The sequence below is a fragment of the Esox lucius genome, chromosome 17 (genome assembly GCF_011004845.1).
Source record: "Esox lucius isolate fEsoLuc1 chromosome 17, fEsoLuc1.pri, whole genome shotgun sequence".
NCBI classification, from domain to species: Eukaryota; Metazoa; Chordata; class Actinopteri; order Esociformes; family Esocidae; genus Esox; species Esox lucius.
The window spans coordinates 7,735,853-7,751,222 of record NC_047585.1 but is presented as its reverse complement, the minus strand read 5'-3'; the positions used below and the strand labels follow the sequence as shown (position 1 = coordinate 7,751,222).

The window sequence follows — 15,370 nt, the reverse complement described above, 5'->3', positions numbered from 1 at the left end:
CTGGAAGAATGTTGCCTGGTCTGATGAGTCTCGATTTCTGTTGAGACATTCAGATGGTAGAGTCAGAATTTGGGGTAAACAGAATGAGAACATGGATCCATCATGCCTTGTTACCACTGTGCAGGCTGCTGGTGGTGGTGTAATGGTGTGGGGGATCTTTTCTTGGCACACTTTAGGCCCCTTAGTGCCAATTGGGCATCGTTTAAATGCCACAGCCTACCTGAGCATTGTTTCTGACCATGTCCATCCCTTTATGACCACCATGTACCCATCCTCTGATGGCTACTTCCAGCAGAATAATGCACCATGTCACAAAGCTCAAATCATTTCAAATTGGTTTCTTGAACATGACAATGAGTTCACTGTACTGAAATGGCCCCCACAGTCACCAGATCTCAACCCAATAGAGCACAGGTGTCAAACCGGTTCCACGGAGGGCCAAGTGTCTGCAGGTTTTCGCTCTCACCTTGTACCTGATTGATTAATTAGTTCACTAATTGGTTAATTTCTACCCCCACCTGGTTGTTCAGGTCTGACCTGGGAACCAATTTAAAGGAAAACCCAAAGACCTGCAGACACTCGGCCCTCTGTGGAACCGGTTTGACACCCCTGCAATAGAGCATCTTTGGGATGTGGTGGAACGGGAGCTTCGTACCCTGGATGTGCATCCCACAAATCTCCATCAACTGCAAGAAGCTATCCTATCAATATGGGCCAACATTTCTAAAGAATGCTTTCAGCACCTTGTTGAATCAATGCCAAGTAGAATTAAGGCAGTTCTTAAGGCGAAAGGGGGTCAAACACAGTATTAGTATGGTGTTCCTAATAATCCTTTAGGTGAGTGTATATAGGCCTATAGGCGTAAAAAATAATTTGGTTAGGGTGTATTTTTTGGCACTAATAAAGACACACACTAATCAAAAATGAATTGTACAGTCTACAATGGTTGCAAATAGCCTATACTTCATGAGTGCTGACACATTTGATTGCTATTTTTTTGTTTACTACTACCTTGTGGGGGATCCCCTCCGGACACCCCTTTATGGAAGTCTTCCTCGGAGTTTCGTCAGCAACACGTGACAATAAGAGGGCAAGTCTGTATAGGTCGTTCGGAGCGAAAAGGCAGTTTTGATATTCACAGGGACGTGCTTGATACTCTTCAACTCGGATACATGTTTTTTCCGAGTTTCTTTTTGCTAGTTCCAACAAATAATTCAAGTGGATTGTCCAACTGGAAGCTAGGAGCCTCCGATAACTCCAATAACACGTGAACACGGTTAAGTAATAACACCGTCCAATCAGGACTAGTACTTTATTACGTTTTTGTAAGACTATTGGAAAAGTTATTAAAATAATTCCAACACATTCTACTGGCGAAAAATGAGTATGTTGCGTTATTTAATTAGGTAACATTTATAAAGTCCGAATAGTTGTTTCTCAAACGCGCATGGTCATACAAGTAATTGTACGCTGGGCAAGAACACGGTCCTCCTGTAGCCTAAATCCTGATCATCCATTAGTCTACCAAAAACAGTTACTCACGTCGTCCCGCAAGATGTAAGTATTTCTCCTTCTCAATTGACTATTTTCCAATGTAGAAATTACGAAAAAATGTGACAAACACCTAGTATACATTGTTTGATAGCTGATCTACCGTTAAAATGGTAGATTTGCACATAGCCTTTCATTTTTTAGTTGCACTAAGACTATTTGATCAATCGATTTTTCTCCGATATATATTGTCTGAATATACGCTATAGTTTTATATTAGCCTACTTTTCATGTTTACTTTTAATAGTTTTTTAATAGCCTATTGGTTCGGCTACAACAAAGTGTTCGGGAAGTTTTCTTCGAGGAACCTGAAAAGCGTATTAATGAAAGGTTCAAGAACGTTCTACCATTTTTATTCATGCCATTTGCATATGCTTGTGTGCTGTAAAACGTAACGAACTTGACTCCGTTTTCGTGACTGGTAATAAATACAGGAAAGCTATGTTACAAAAATTGTAGCAACAACATATCCTCAGAAGCGTCTCCATCCAGTATACTGTCACGGGAGACTTGCTATTCCGACACACACACTCACACAGACCCACTAATTTTCCATATGCAGCACTGAAGTTAGTCAGGAGCACTAGTGAATTTAGTTTTGAATTGGGCGTTTCCAGGCTTTAGATGTGTGTACAAGCAGTAAAGATATGGATATGTCTTCTCCCTATTTAAAAATGGGTACAAAAATAATTAGAACAGTAAAGAGTTATGTTATGTCGTCATACCCGTGGTAGTCTCATACACAACAATTATCAGCCAATCAGCACTAAGGATTCTAAGCATCCGGTTTATTCACAGGGTATACTGCCATTGTATTTTTCCTAGTACTAACTCCCAAGTTTTGGCAACATGAGGGGAAAAAGTTATGTTTTGTCTTAGAGTAACATTAAACAATGCTATATTATACTGTTATAATATCCGACTATGATAATTGATGTTTAGGGTTAGACAATCTTTTTAACTTGAAAAAAAATACTAAATTGTGTATACAACTCTGCATACACAATTACTTTATGTAAACTTAAGCCTCTATTAATGACAAAGACATTAATATCTAATAGTATGGTGGGATTCACAGAAATGGATGATTATGAAAATGAATGTAATTCTCTGTTTCAAATGTTTGGGCATTACTGTACTTTGGTTCATTCATACTGAAAAGACAACAGAGCCGATAAAAGGAAGAGTGACCATTTGAACTAACGTCCATAGACGTCCGTTGTTAGATACTGCTCAGTTAGTTACTGTAGGGTTTTTGTTAACAGAATTAAGAATCACAAGGTTATGTTTCTTAAAAGGACAGAAGGCAAATCTTTTCCTTTAATTTGACTATTTTGATGACCATTTCCTTTTCTGGAAAATGTTGTCTGCACTTTTTCATTGGTTTGACCAGAAATCCAAGACTTTCCTTATACCCATAGCCACGGGAAGTTAGGGGGTGGGGGGTGCTGCAGCCCTACATTCTTAGCCTCTGCACCCCCTGATGAGTTTCAGAAATTAACTTTTAGCTTTCACTCACTACCGATGCGCGTCCGTAGTCCGCTCATCCATTGGTGAGGTCTGCGTCAACTGGATAATTATGAATATGGTTTGGGCAAGGTCAGGTTGTCTTTCTCATAGAATTGTCCAGTAGTCGGTAAAAGACTGGTTGTAGCTGTTATTGTCTCCATAAATTATTTATGGTCAACAAGTATGCTTCTGTAGTTATCTTCCAATGATATAGTGATTTTGTATGCTAGACATTAAGCTGATTCTCATAGCTAGAGCGTTTATATACATTTTACTATAGTACCTTCAGTACATTAAATGCTAACTATTTTACAAGGGGAGGTGAGGAGATGAATGAGCCATTTTGAAGCTGGGAATGATTACGTAGCCATGATGGCTGTGTTTTGGTGTTGACTGTCTAAAATCCAGATGACTAGCAGTGGTTATGTGTTCTCTGCTTTCTCCATGCCCCAAATGCACTCCGTTCAGCTGCGGCTATGATGGCTGTAACCCTCTGCAACTTACTCTGTTTCAGCCTCTGCCTTTCTTCCTCTGTCTCTCTCCCTCTGTCTGCTTCCCCACCACCGTCACAGACAATATACACACAGCTGGCCCAAGCTTTATACAGAATGCAGAAGATTACTCAGGTTTTCCTCTGGGCAGTACATCGGATCCATTTCTTAATGTAGAAAATAGGTCATTTGAGTAAGAATCATGGCATGAAAACCATGAAACAAATGGGTTTTTAGTGAAAAAACGATTCTCAAGCAATAATTCTCCTGGGACTGCTGGGTTGATGGGATATGTTTTTGGAAAACTAGACTAGTTTTATTAGAGAATTTGTTTGAAAGTTTCTTGTTATTCCTCTGTTCAACTTATTGTGCCTGGTAATATAGGGAAGCCATTTCCCCACCAATGCAAAAAGTAAGCCTTTAGATTGCAGTTTCAAACAGCAATTTTCAGGAATTAACAATGACGGAATGTGTTTTGTATTATCAGCTGTTTCACAATATGATACAATATTTTAATTGCACTTTGACTTATAAAGGAAGTGCCCGTCTACCTAAACCAAGGAAGAGTAGACAGCACTATAAAAAGGAACAGACCATTTGGCTTGAATATACTCCTCACTCAGTACTTTCCTTTTCAACTTTTTTGGAAAGGAAAGAAAAAGGTGCAGTGGCATCTTCATTTTTTCTGGAGCTTTGTGAAGAAAACGTGAGTGAGCAGGCAAAACACGTCTTTTATTTATTTTGGGATTCACATTCAACTGTAGGTAATAACGGAATGGCACAATCGTAAAACAAAAGTCTGTTCAAAAGTCTGCATCCCCTTAGTTCTTAATACTGTGTATTGCCCCCTTAAGCATAAGGTCAGGAGACTGTGATGGCCACTCCAGAACACTATATATTCTTTTGCGATAACCACTGGAGGTTCAACTTGGCCTTGTGCTTACTGTAGGATCCTTGTCGTGCTGGAAAGTCTAAGAGTGTCTCTTGTGCAGCTTTCGTGTAGAAGAATGCAAATTGTCTGCCAGTATTTTCTGATAACATGCTGCATTCAGATTGCCATCAATTTTCACAAGATTCCCGTGCCTTTAGAGCTCACACTCCACAAAATATCAGTGAGCCACCACCATGCTTCACAGTGGGAATGGTATTCTCTTAACTATAGGCCTTGTTGACCCCTCTCCAAACATAATGCTTATGGTTGTGACCATAATGCTCGATTTTGGTCTCGCCACTCAAAATTACAGTGTGCCAGATGCTGTGAGGCATGTCAAGGTGTTGTCGTGCATATTGTAACCAGGCTATTTTGTGGCAGCTCGACCATGCACCAGTGATTGAAAAGTCCTGATAGGCATTTGTAAGGCTTTTGATATCTTTTTGTAACTGTCAATTTCTCCCTAAAGTTATTTATTCATTTCATTGTGCACACAAATATATTTAATCTAATTTTAAGTAGAAACATGCATGTATTTAGATTTATTTTTGTTGCAGTTTTAGCAGCACATCAATTGCTAATACTAAAAATAGTTTAGTTATAAGCTACTATCCAATTAATGTAAAGATGCATCTTAAATGTTTTTAATACACTTAACCTTTTAATTGAGGGTCAAATTTGCTACTTTCTTCATCAACAGGACACACATTTGCACCATTGTGCAAAGAATAGTTTTCACAAAGATATTGTTACTGAATGAATATTTAGCAACTGCAGTTCCTGTCCTTGCATTGACCATGAGTATATAAAGCTGCTAGTTGAAAGATGTTCCAACACTAAGCTCATGGTATCTCTGTCTTAGTGTAACACCAAATACAGTGGGGAGAACAAGTGCCGATTTTGCAGGTTTTCCTACTTACAAAGCATGTAGAGGTCTGTATTTGTTATCATATGTACACTTCAACTGTGAGACGGAATCTAAAAAGAAAATCCAGAAAATCCCATTGTATGATTTTTAAATAATTCATTTGCATTTTATTGCATGACATAAGTACCAACCAGTAAGAATTCCGGCTCTCACAGACCTGTTAGTTTTTCTTTAAGAAGCCCTCCTGTTCTCCACTCATTACCTGTATTAACTGCACCTGTTTGAACTCGTTACCTGTATAAAAGACACCTGTCCACACACTCAATCAAACAGACTCCAACCTCTTCACAATGACCAAGACCAGAGAGCTGTATAAGGACATCAGGGATAAAACTGTAGACCTGCACAAGGCTGGGTTGGGCTACAGGACAATATGCAAACAGCTTGGTGAGAAGGCAACAACTGTTGGCGCAATTATTAGAAAATGAAAGAAGTTCAAGATGACGGTCAATCTCCGTCGGTCTGGGATCTCACCTCGTGGGGCATCAATGATCACGAGGAAGGTGAGGGATCAGCCCAGAACTACACGGCAGGACCTGGTCAATGACCTGAAGAGAGCTGGGACCACAGTCTCAAAGAACCATTAGTAACACACTATGCCGTCATGGATTACAATCCTGCAGTACACGCAAGGTCCCCCTGCTCAAGCCAGCGCATGTCCAGGCCCGTCTGAAGTTTGCCAATGACCATCTGGATGATCCAGAGGAGGAATGGGAGAAGGTCATGTGGTCTGATGAAACAAAAAAACTCCACTTGCCGTGTTTGGAGGAAGAAGAAGGATGTATACAACTCCAAGAATACCATCCCAACCATGAAGCATGGAGGTGGGGATGCATTTGGGGATGCATTTCTGCAAAGTGGACAGGACGACTGCACCGTATTGAGGGGAGGATGGATGGGACCATGTATCGCGAGATCTTGGCCAACAACCTCCTTCCCTCAGTAAGAGCATTGAAGATGGGTTGTGGCTGGGTCTTCCAGCATGACAACGACCCGAAACACACAGCCAGGGCAACTAAGGAGTGGCTCCGTAAGAAGCATCTCAAGGTCCTGGAGTGGCCTAGCTAGTCTCTAGACCTGAACCCAATAGAAAATCTTTGGAGGGAGCTGAAAGTCCGTATTGCCCAGTGACAGCCCCGAAACCTGAAGGATCTGGAGAACGTCTGAATGGAGGAGTGGGCCAAAATCTCTGCTGCAGTGTGTGCAAACCTGGTCAAGAACTACAGGAAACATATGATCTCTGTGATTGCAAACAAAGGTATCTGTACCAAATATTAAGTTCTGCTTTTCTGATGTATCAAATACTTATGTCAGGCAATAAAATGCTAATTAATTACTTAAAAATCATACAATGTGATTTTCTGGATTTTTGTTTTAGATTCCGTCCCTCACAGTTGAAGAGTACCTATAGTGCGTATACTTCAACTACTGTTGAAGTATACGCAACTTTTGTGAGTCTCATCCTCAAGACCTGAAATACATCTTCAACCAACACCTAGATGCTCTAGCAAAGCACTCATTTAACATGATCAAATAACTATAGAACTGTAGCTTTATGATGGAAAAACTAATAAAGAAAAAGGTGATATTTTCCTTTGCGTGAATATTGGGCACAGACATCAAGCCATTGTAAATGGTAGCATTCAAATAAATAAAAGTTAATGGGGTATTTGTTAAATTATATTTTTAAACAAATGTTTTTTCCTGTGAAATTTTGGGCAAAGAAGTTACTAAGCATTTACAGGAAAACGACACAATTCAGTATCTAAATAGAAAAAGTAGCCTCTGCATATACATGTATTAATAGTATTCTCTAGGTGTAGGTTCTCCCCAATGAATGTGGCACTCTTGAGATTATTATTATTAGGCCTACGGAAGTTACGGCCTTTAAACTGTACAATCTAACTGATGTGATACGTAAACAAAACTGTAGACAAGACTCAATTAGCCAAGTCCTGACCACTTTATCATACATTTACATTGGACTTATTGATGTTGTTGCGAAATACATATTTTTTCCCACTATGAACTGCAGTTAAGGGATAATACATATGTTGTGTTTATTTTAGGTTTGGTTTGCGAACTGCTGAGACTAAAGTTGAAGACCCACCTGTTTTGGTAGTGCGAGTTCAGAAAAATACATCACAAAAACTACAGAATGGCTACTTCTGTTGCTGCTTAACACACAGCTCTGGAAAAAATTAAGAGACCACTGCACCTTTTTCTTTCCTTTCCAAAATAGATGAAAAGAGATGTTTTGAGTGAGGAACAGAAGCGTTCAATTTGCAATGGTCTCTTAATTTTAACCCTTCTGTTCCTCACTTAAAACCTTCCTTTTCTACTTTTTTGTCACCAAAACAGGTGTGTTCACATTTTGAGCGGGGTGTTAGGGGCTTTCTTGGAAGAGGAAGTCTCCCTTCCGTTAATGTGTGTGGTCTAAACGAAAACAACAGGAAACCCAACACATTTCTATCCTCCATGAAGCTCACTTGCGAGTGCTGATTGACAGCACACTGATATGAATGCCTTGTGATAGAAAAAACAGACCCTCCATAATACAGCTCTCCAAAACTGTACTTAGCTTGCTCGGCTTCAGGTCTAAATCCCCTAAAAGAGGATTTGTTGTACCTCAACCCTCAGCGATCTAATTTTTAATTTGCTTATTTATTTTTTTTTATTGGTTCTACTTGCTTTTTCTGAGTTCTCACAGAATTCACTTAAGTATATTTTGGTATTAAATAGTGATTCGAATTTCTAAAGACCCCACAAATGTTCCTCCCCTGTTGAATTGTTTATGAAAATGGAATTTGCTTGGCTATGACGTGTTAACACAAATTAGTCTCAGACATCTCTTTTGAGTTATTTTTGCACACTCCTCCTTACAGAACACAGCCAATAATTGAGGATTGATGGTTGTCTAGAATGTACTAAACTGCTTCATGTCCGGTCACATCATCTCCATAGCATTTTGGTTGCATTTAAATTGCATCTCCTGGTATACCTCAGAATTCATGGTTCCATTGATGATGTGCAGTCGATTAGTTCCATTGGAGGAAAAGCAGTCCCAGATGATGTTACCATTCCCACATCATGATTAACTGTTGGGATAAGGTTATTTTGGTGGGAGGCAGTGTTTGGTTTTTGCTAAACAAAGCAGTTTGCTTGTGACCAAACAGGTCAATTTTGGAGTCATCTGTCCAGAGAATGGACCTTCAGGTTTCTTCTAGTGGTTAAGACCAGGAGTTTGGTTCTTTTTGACCGCAGAAACTTCTGCCTAGCCCATGAATGCCATTTTGACTTATTGTTGAGATGCAGCAAGGCAGGTCTGCAAATCTCCTGTTATTATGTTTGGGTAGCATTTACCATATTTATTATTGTATGTGGTTCTTGGGGGTATTTTGTAAGGTCTTCAACTAAATTATTTGCCTCACAGTGGACTGATAGAGCGCAAATCTTTCTGAGATGGTTGTACAGCCTTCCCCAGACTGATGTGCTCTCATTAGCTTCTTCCTGATGTCCTCTGAGATCTCCTTTCCTCTTGGCATGGTGTATTTTGGCCGGACCACGTAAGCGGAGCCCGGCCAAGAAGAGCGAATGTCTCTTCTTGACCGAATGACCAACCAACCCTTGTTAAATAGCGTAGTGGTTAGAGAAGCGGACCTGTGAACTATATGTCCCGAGTTCGTATCTCCTTGCAGGCGAAGCGAAATATGCATTATGAATTATTCCGTATAGACGAAAACTTTGCTGGCTAAAACTCTACATTACAGTATCTACATTATAGTAAGCATGAAATAAAACAGTTTACGGTTATATTGCAACTGTTTCTGGTGGATTTTCGAAGTATGCATCCGTGCATGCATTTTGGATCAGGATAGACAAACACATTTGCTGGCTACAACATACAGTAGTTACGTTATAGTAAGCCTTAACTGAAACTGTATACGGTTATATTGCGACTGTTTCTGTCATGGAAAAGTTAATCTTCAGTCTCGCTAGCAATTGCTCAATTTATATGATTATTCCTAGGAAGTTAGTAGATACTAGTAAGCCTATTACTGGCTAATAAGCTGTTAAAACAGCCAGTTGCAAAAGCCATACAGTTCATAGATGCTATGGTGGAGCTAAACGTAATCAGTCAATCAAATGTATTTATAATGCCCTTTTTACAACAGCAGTTGTCACAAAGTGCTTTTACAGAGACACCTGGCCTTAAACCCCAAGGAGCAAACAACAGTAGTGTTGAATTTCAGTGCCTAGGAAAAACTCCCTAAGAAGGCCGAATTTTAGGAAGAAACCTAGAGAGGACCCAGGCTCAAAAGGGTTACCAGTCCTCTTCTGGCTGTGCCGAGTGAGAGCATGGAGCAATGGAAGTGGGTGGCCTGATCTGATGAATCACTTTTCCTTTTACATCACAAGGATGGCCATGTGTGTGTGCGTCGCTTACCTGGAGAACACATGGCACCAGGATGCACTATAGGAAGGAGGCAAAACGGCAGAGGTAGTGTAATGTTTTAGGCAATGTTCTGCTGGGAAACCTTGGGTCCTGCCATTTTTGGGGATGTTACTTTGACACGTACCACCTGCCTAAGCATTGTTGCAGACCATGTGCACCCTTTCATGGCAACGCTATGTCCATGGCATTGGCCTCTCTCAGCAGGATAATGCCCCCTGCAGAAATGGTTCAAGGTATGGTTTGAGGGGCACAACAACCAATCAAATTTATTTCAATCAATCAAATTTATTTATAAAGCCCTTTTTACAACAGCAGTTGTCACAAAGTGCCTTACAGAGACACCCGGCCCTAAACCCCAAGGAGCAAACAACAATAGTGTTGAATTTCAGTGGCTAGGAAAAACTCCCTAAGAAGGCCGAATTTTAGGAAGAAACCTAGAGAGGACCCAGGCTCAGAGGGGTGACCAGTCCTCTTCTGGCTGTGCCGGGTGAGATATTAAGAGTCCAATTGGAATAATAAATACATTTCTCTGGGCTAAATCCAAAGTCTATTTGATTTTAGACTAGGTCAGAAATATGACCAGGTGGACAAGTACAGGGACAGCGACGGGCCCCCCAAACCAGTTAATCCAGGTGTGGACCAGGACCTCATCTCCTCCTAAAATTTAAAACTGGAGGAGACTGAGAAAAGTTAGTAGTGCATTCCTCATATCCCCCAGCACAATAATATAGCAGCGTAACACCTTGGAACTGAGACGGGGGGGTCCGGTGACACTGTGGCCCTACCCGGGGGAGGGTTCATTGTTAATGATAACAATGTTAATTCAGACCTCTAATTCTCAGATCAAGTGCTCACCTTCCTGCCTGCTGTTCAGCTACTTCTCCTAGCTCACCCTCGCTCTCTATCACTATCCATCCTTGGGCCTCTACCTGGGCCTCCCTTGACCCTCCTGGCCTACTTCAAAGTTATGTGGGAAAAAAATATTAGGCCTTTAGGAATCAGTGAAACACTTCATTTAGATATATAGCCATTGGTTGGATATTCTAATAAATATTCAACTTTCTCCCTCATCTTCCTCTCACCTTTTTTAAAGTAGGGTGTGATTGTGCCTGCTCTCTTCATTATCAAGCTGAAAACAAAACAATACTGACATTTATTCAAAAAGAGAATTATATTTCTCTATTTAGTAGTGCTAAACACTCATTACCCAACCACGGCAATTGCCGATTGATGTGCTGAAGGTGGCCAGTAAGAAAAACAGTATAAATATACACATATTAAAACATAGAAAATAAGATGGATTTAATTGGAAATCAGGCTCAACTAGCTGTCCAACTGTTAATGTTCGGAGAATCGGGTCCAGACAGATGAAAATCTGATATCAACTTTGGAGGGGACAATTACATAACATTTTCTCAAGAGCAATTCTTGAGGGTGACACCAAAAGTAGTGCTGTAATAATGTTTTAGTGTATGGTCCCAAGAAGTGGGGGGCTGGTGGCTAGACACACAAGGAGAAGAAGGTATGTTGCCAGGACAATTAAAGTCCCACACCTGTGGCTTTTTAAATTGCAATTAGTGTTTTGGTAGAAATAGTCAACGAATAACTTAGCTCTCATGTGGATGCACTGAGCAGGCTAGATACTGAGCCTAGGGGAGAAGAAAATAATTGTCAAAAGACCTGCTTAACAAGGTCATAAAACGTTATAAAGATGGAAAAGGATATTAAAAGTTATCCAAAGCCTTGAAAATTAACAAGTGGAAAATTCAGGGATATCTTCATAGGTCAGGTAGACCAAGAAATAATTTAGCCAAAACTACCAGAAGAATTGTTCGGGATACAAAGAAAACCCACAGGTAACCTCAAGAGAAATACAGGCTGCTCTGGAAAAAGACAGTGTGGTTGTTTCAAGGAGCACAATACGACGATACTTGAACAAAAATGAGCTGCTTTGTCGAGTTGCCAGAAAGAAGACTTTATGGCAGCAATGCCACAAAATTGCCTGGTTACAATATGCCCGACAACACCTTAACAGGCCTGACTGCTTCTGGCACACTGTAATTTGGAGTTACAAGACCAAAATAGAGCTTTATGATCACAACCATATGTGCTATATTTGGAGAGGGGTCAACAAGGCCTATAGTTAACAGAATACCATCCCCACTGTGAAGCGTGGTGGTGGCTCACTGATGTTTTGGGGGGGGTGTGAGCTGTAAAAGCATGGGGAATCATGTGAAAATTGATGGCAAGATGAATGCAGCATGTTATCAGAAAATGCTGACAATTTGCATTCTTCTGCACAAAAGCTGTGCCTGGGTTGCTCTTGGACATTCCAACACGACAATGCACAGGACCAAGTTGACCCTCCAGTGGTTACAGCAGAAAAAGGTGAAGGTTCTGGAGTGGCCATCACAGTCTCCTGACCTTAATATCATCAAATCACTCTGGGGGAGATCTCAAACTTGCGGTTCATGCAAGACGACCAAAGACTTTGCGTGACCTGAATGCATTATTGCCAAGAAGAATGAGCAGCTATACCACCTGCAAGAATTTGGGGCCTCATAGACAACTAATACAAAATACTGCACGCTGTCATTGATGCTAAAGGGTGCAATACACAGTATTAAGAACTAAGGGTATGCATAATTTTTAACAGGGGTCAGTTTATTATTATAATTTTTTGCTATGTTTTTTTTTATGATTGTACCATTCTGTTATGACCTACAGTTGAATATGAATCCCATAAGAAATAAAATACATGTTTTTCCTACTCACTCATGTTTTCTTAACAAATGGTACATATATTACCAATTCTCCAAGGGTATGCAAACTTTTGAGCACAACTGTATAACTTTTTTCTAGTTAAAAGATAGCCAACTGTTATAAAAAAAATTACAAATAATGTGTTTCTAAATGTGTTCCAGCAAGTTAGGCACAAAATCAACACATTTAAGGCAGCAATTGTTTTCAATATTCAGCCCAAAGCAACAGCTTATATTTTAAATAACATTTACTGGCATATGGATGATCACATTGCATGGGGAATTCCTTTAATTATTTATCTACAATGACCCACTTGACCATATCAACGTACTGCACCAAACATGCCCTTTTAATATTGGCATTGTCAGTTAAACCATCCAGGCATTGTTTTTACTAAAACTTTGGGGTAATGCTACACAAAACTCAAACTTTTTGTCAATGTATCAGCTAATTTAAGCAGAATTGCACAAAAAAAATAGACTTTGTTTCTAATTGTATGCACTATGATGCCACTGATATTGTTGATGCTTGCGGCTGGTTCTCTTTCATTTCATGAGGAAAGGCAGACCAGTGTTATTGAATTTCATTGAGTGGTTACTACTTTTTGATTGTGGTTGACAGTGATTGTTTTCACTTATAATAGATTGATTGTTTAATAGATGAAGTAAAAGAAATGAAAGAAAATAAATACTTCAATACAGGGCTGTGAATACATGAGCTGGTTCACTTTCTAATATAGGGTTAATAATTGATAAATAGTTTGGTGTTTATTTGATTTTAATAAACAATGTACAGTGATATTACTTGGTTTATGTGAATACCTTAAAAAAGGAAATATGCTAATGTCTAGCTAAATATTCAAACTTGGCGTGATATTATTGCACAACGAAATGTTCTAATGTTAAGACTCAATTTTATGATGATGTAGTCTTTCCCAATTGGTCCCAGTACTGGCGTACTAGTATTATACTGGCATACAATATAATTTACTAGATACTAAATTGTACATACTTCACCATAGTCCACAAAGTACATACTTGTAGTATGTAGTATGTAGTATGCGATTTGAGATTCAGCCATAGAAAATGAATTGTATCTGTACGATGAAGCGAGCAAGCCGGAACAGTGGATGTGACTGCTTTGGGCCCCAGGCCGTTAGGGGGCTCCTGAGGGCTGACAAACTACAGCGAGATAAACTACGGCGAGAGGAGGACTGCTAGATCCTTCGGCCGGGAGTGGGCTGGGGACAGTACTGTGGGGTGAGGGGGTGGCAGTATTCTATTGGGGGGACAGGGGACAGTACTGTGGTGTGGGGGGCTTTAGTATTGTAGATTTGTAACAGAGGGGGGGCTGGGGACAGTACTGTGGGGTGAGGAGTGGCAGTATTGTGGGGACAGAAAAATCGACCAGAAAAAAGTATGAAGAAGGCTTGGAACGGCTCATGATTCGAAGCATACCACATCATTTATAAAACACAGTGATGACATGGGCATGCATGGCTTCCAATGGCACTGGGTCACTAGTGTTTATTAATGATGTGACAGAAGACAGAAGCAGCCAGATGAATTCTGAAGTGTATAGGGATATATTGTCTGCTCAGATTCAGCCAATTCAGTGAAGTTGATTGGACGGCGCTTTTACAGATGGACAATGACCCAAAACATACTGCAAAAGCAACCCAGGAGTTTTTTAAGGCAAATAAGTAGAATATTCTGCAATGGCCGAGTCAATCACCTGATCTCAACCTGAATCTAGCATGCATTCCACTTGCTGAAGATAAAACTTAAGGCAGAAAGACCCACGAACAAACAACAACTGAAGACAGCTGCAGTTAAGGCCTAGCAAAGCATCACAAAGAAGGTAACCCAGTGTTTGGTGATGTCCATGCATTCCAGACTTCTAGCAGTCATTGCCCGCAAAGGATTCCTGACAAAGTATAAATAATTTACATTTTATTAATGACTCCAATTACATTTGAGCCCCTGAAATAGGGGGACTATGAAAATGGTTGCAATTCCTAAATATTTCATATGATATTTTTCTTGAATTAAGTCTGAAAGTCTGCACTTAAATTTGTTTAGTTTCAAATCCATTGTGGTGGCATATAGAGCGGAAATTATAATGATGATTGTGTCAGTGTCCAAATATTTCCGGACCTAACTGTATGTTCTCTCTTTTTTTAGGTATTGGTGTTAGATAAGGCCTCTAGGTTACCTCTCTCCAGTGTTTCCGTAATTTAATGTGACACTTTACAGAATATAACAAACATTTATTTTTGTATTGTTGAAAATGGAGGAGTACATGTGTTAAGTTATAAATAATAAATAAATTGTAATATCTACTCTAAGAGTAAGAGAGAGAGAGGTGTGTGTTTTCTCAGAGTTAGGACTAAGATTCAGGGTTCAGGATTGGTCAGGTAAGTAGCTATTTGAAAGAAGCAACAGTAAGGGTAAGTGTTATGGAAGTCTGACACTTAAAACATTTATCTTAAAGACACAGTGATATAAATATATTATTACATTATCAGCTCCAATTATATATATTTTTTTATTTAACCAGCCAATAATGTAATAAATTACGTTATGTGCAAAAAGTTATTACATCATTGGTTCAGAAATGTTATTAAGTTATTGGCAAATTATTACATTAACTTTTATTATATTAAGAATTAAAAATGTATTATGTTATTGGTAGTTATTACATTAATGGTAGTTATTACATTATTGGCTGCTACATTACAT

At 39.6% G+C, this 15,370-nt stretch overlaps 1 protein-coding gene across 2 annotated transcripts in view; it reads left to right on the top strand.

The window, feature by feature from the left end:
- Positions 1-1,100: 1,100 nt before the first annotated feature.
- st3gal8 (ST3 beta-galactoside alpha-2,3-sialyltransferase 8) overlaps positions 1,101-15,370 on the top strand; it is a 57,305-nt gene continuing 43,035 nt past the window's right edge. For both annotated transcript variants that reach the window (XM_010904723.3, XM_010904724.3), the window contains exon 1: positions 1,101-1,557. The gene's annotated coding sequence lies outside the window, so the exon portion shown is untranslated. The remainder of the gene's footprint in view (positions 1,558-15,370) is intronic.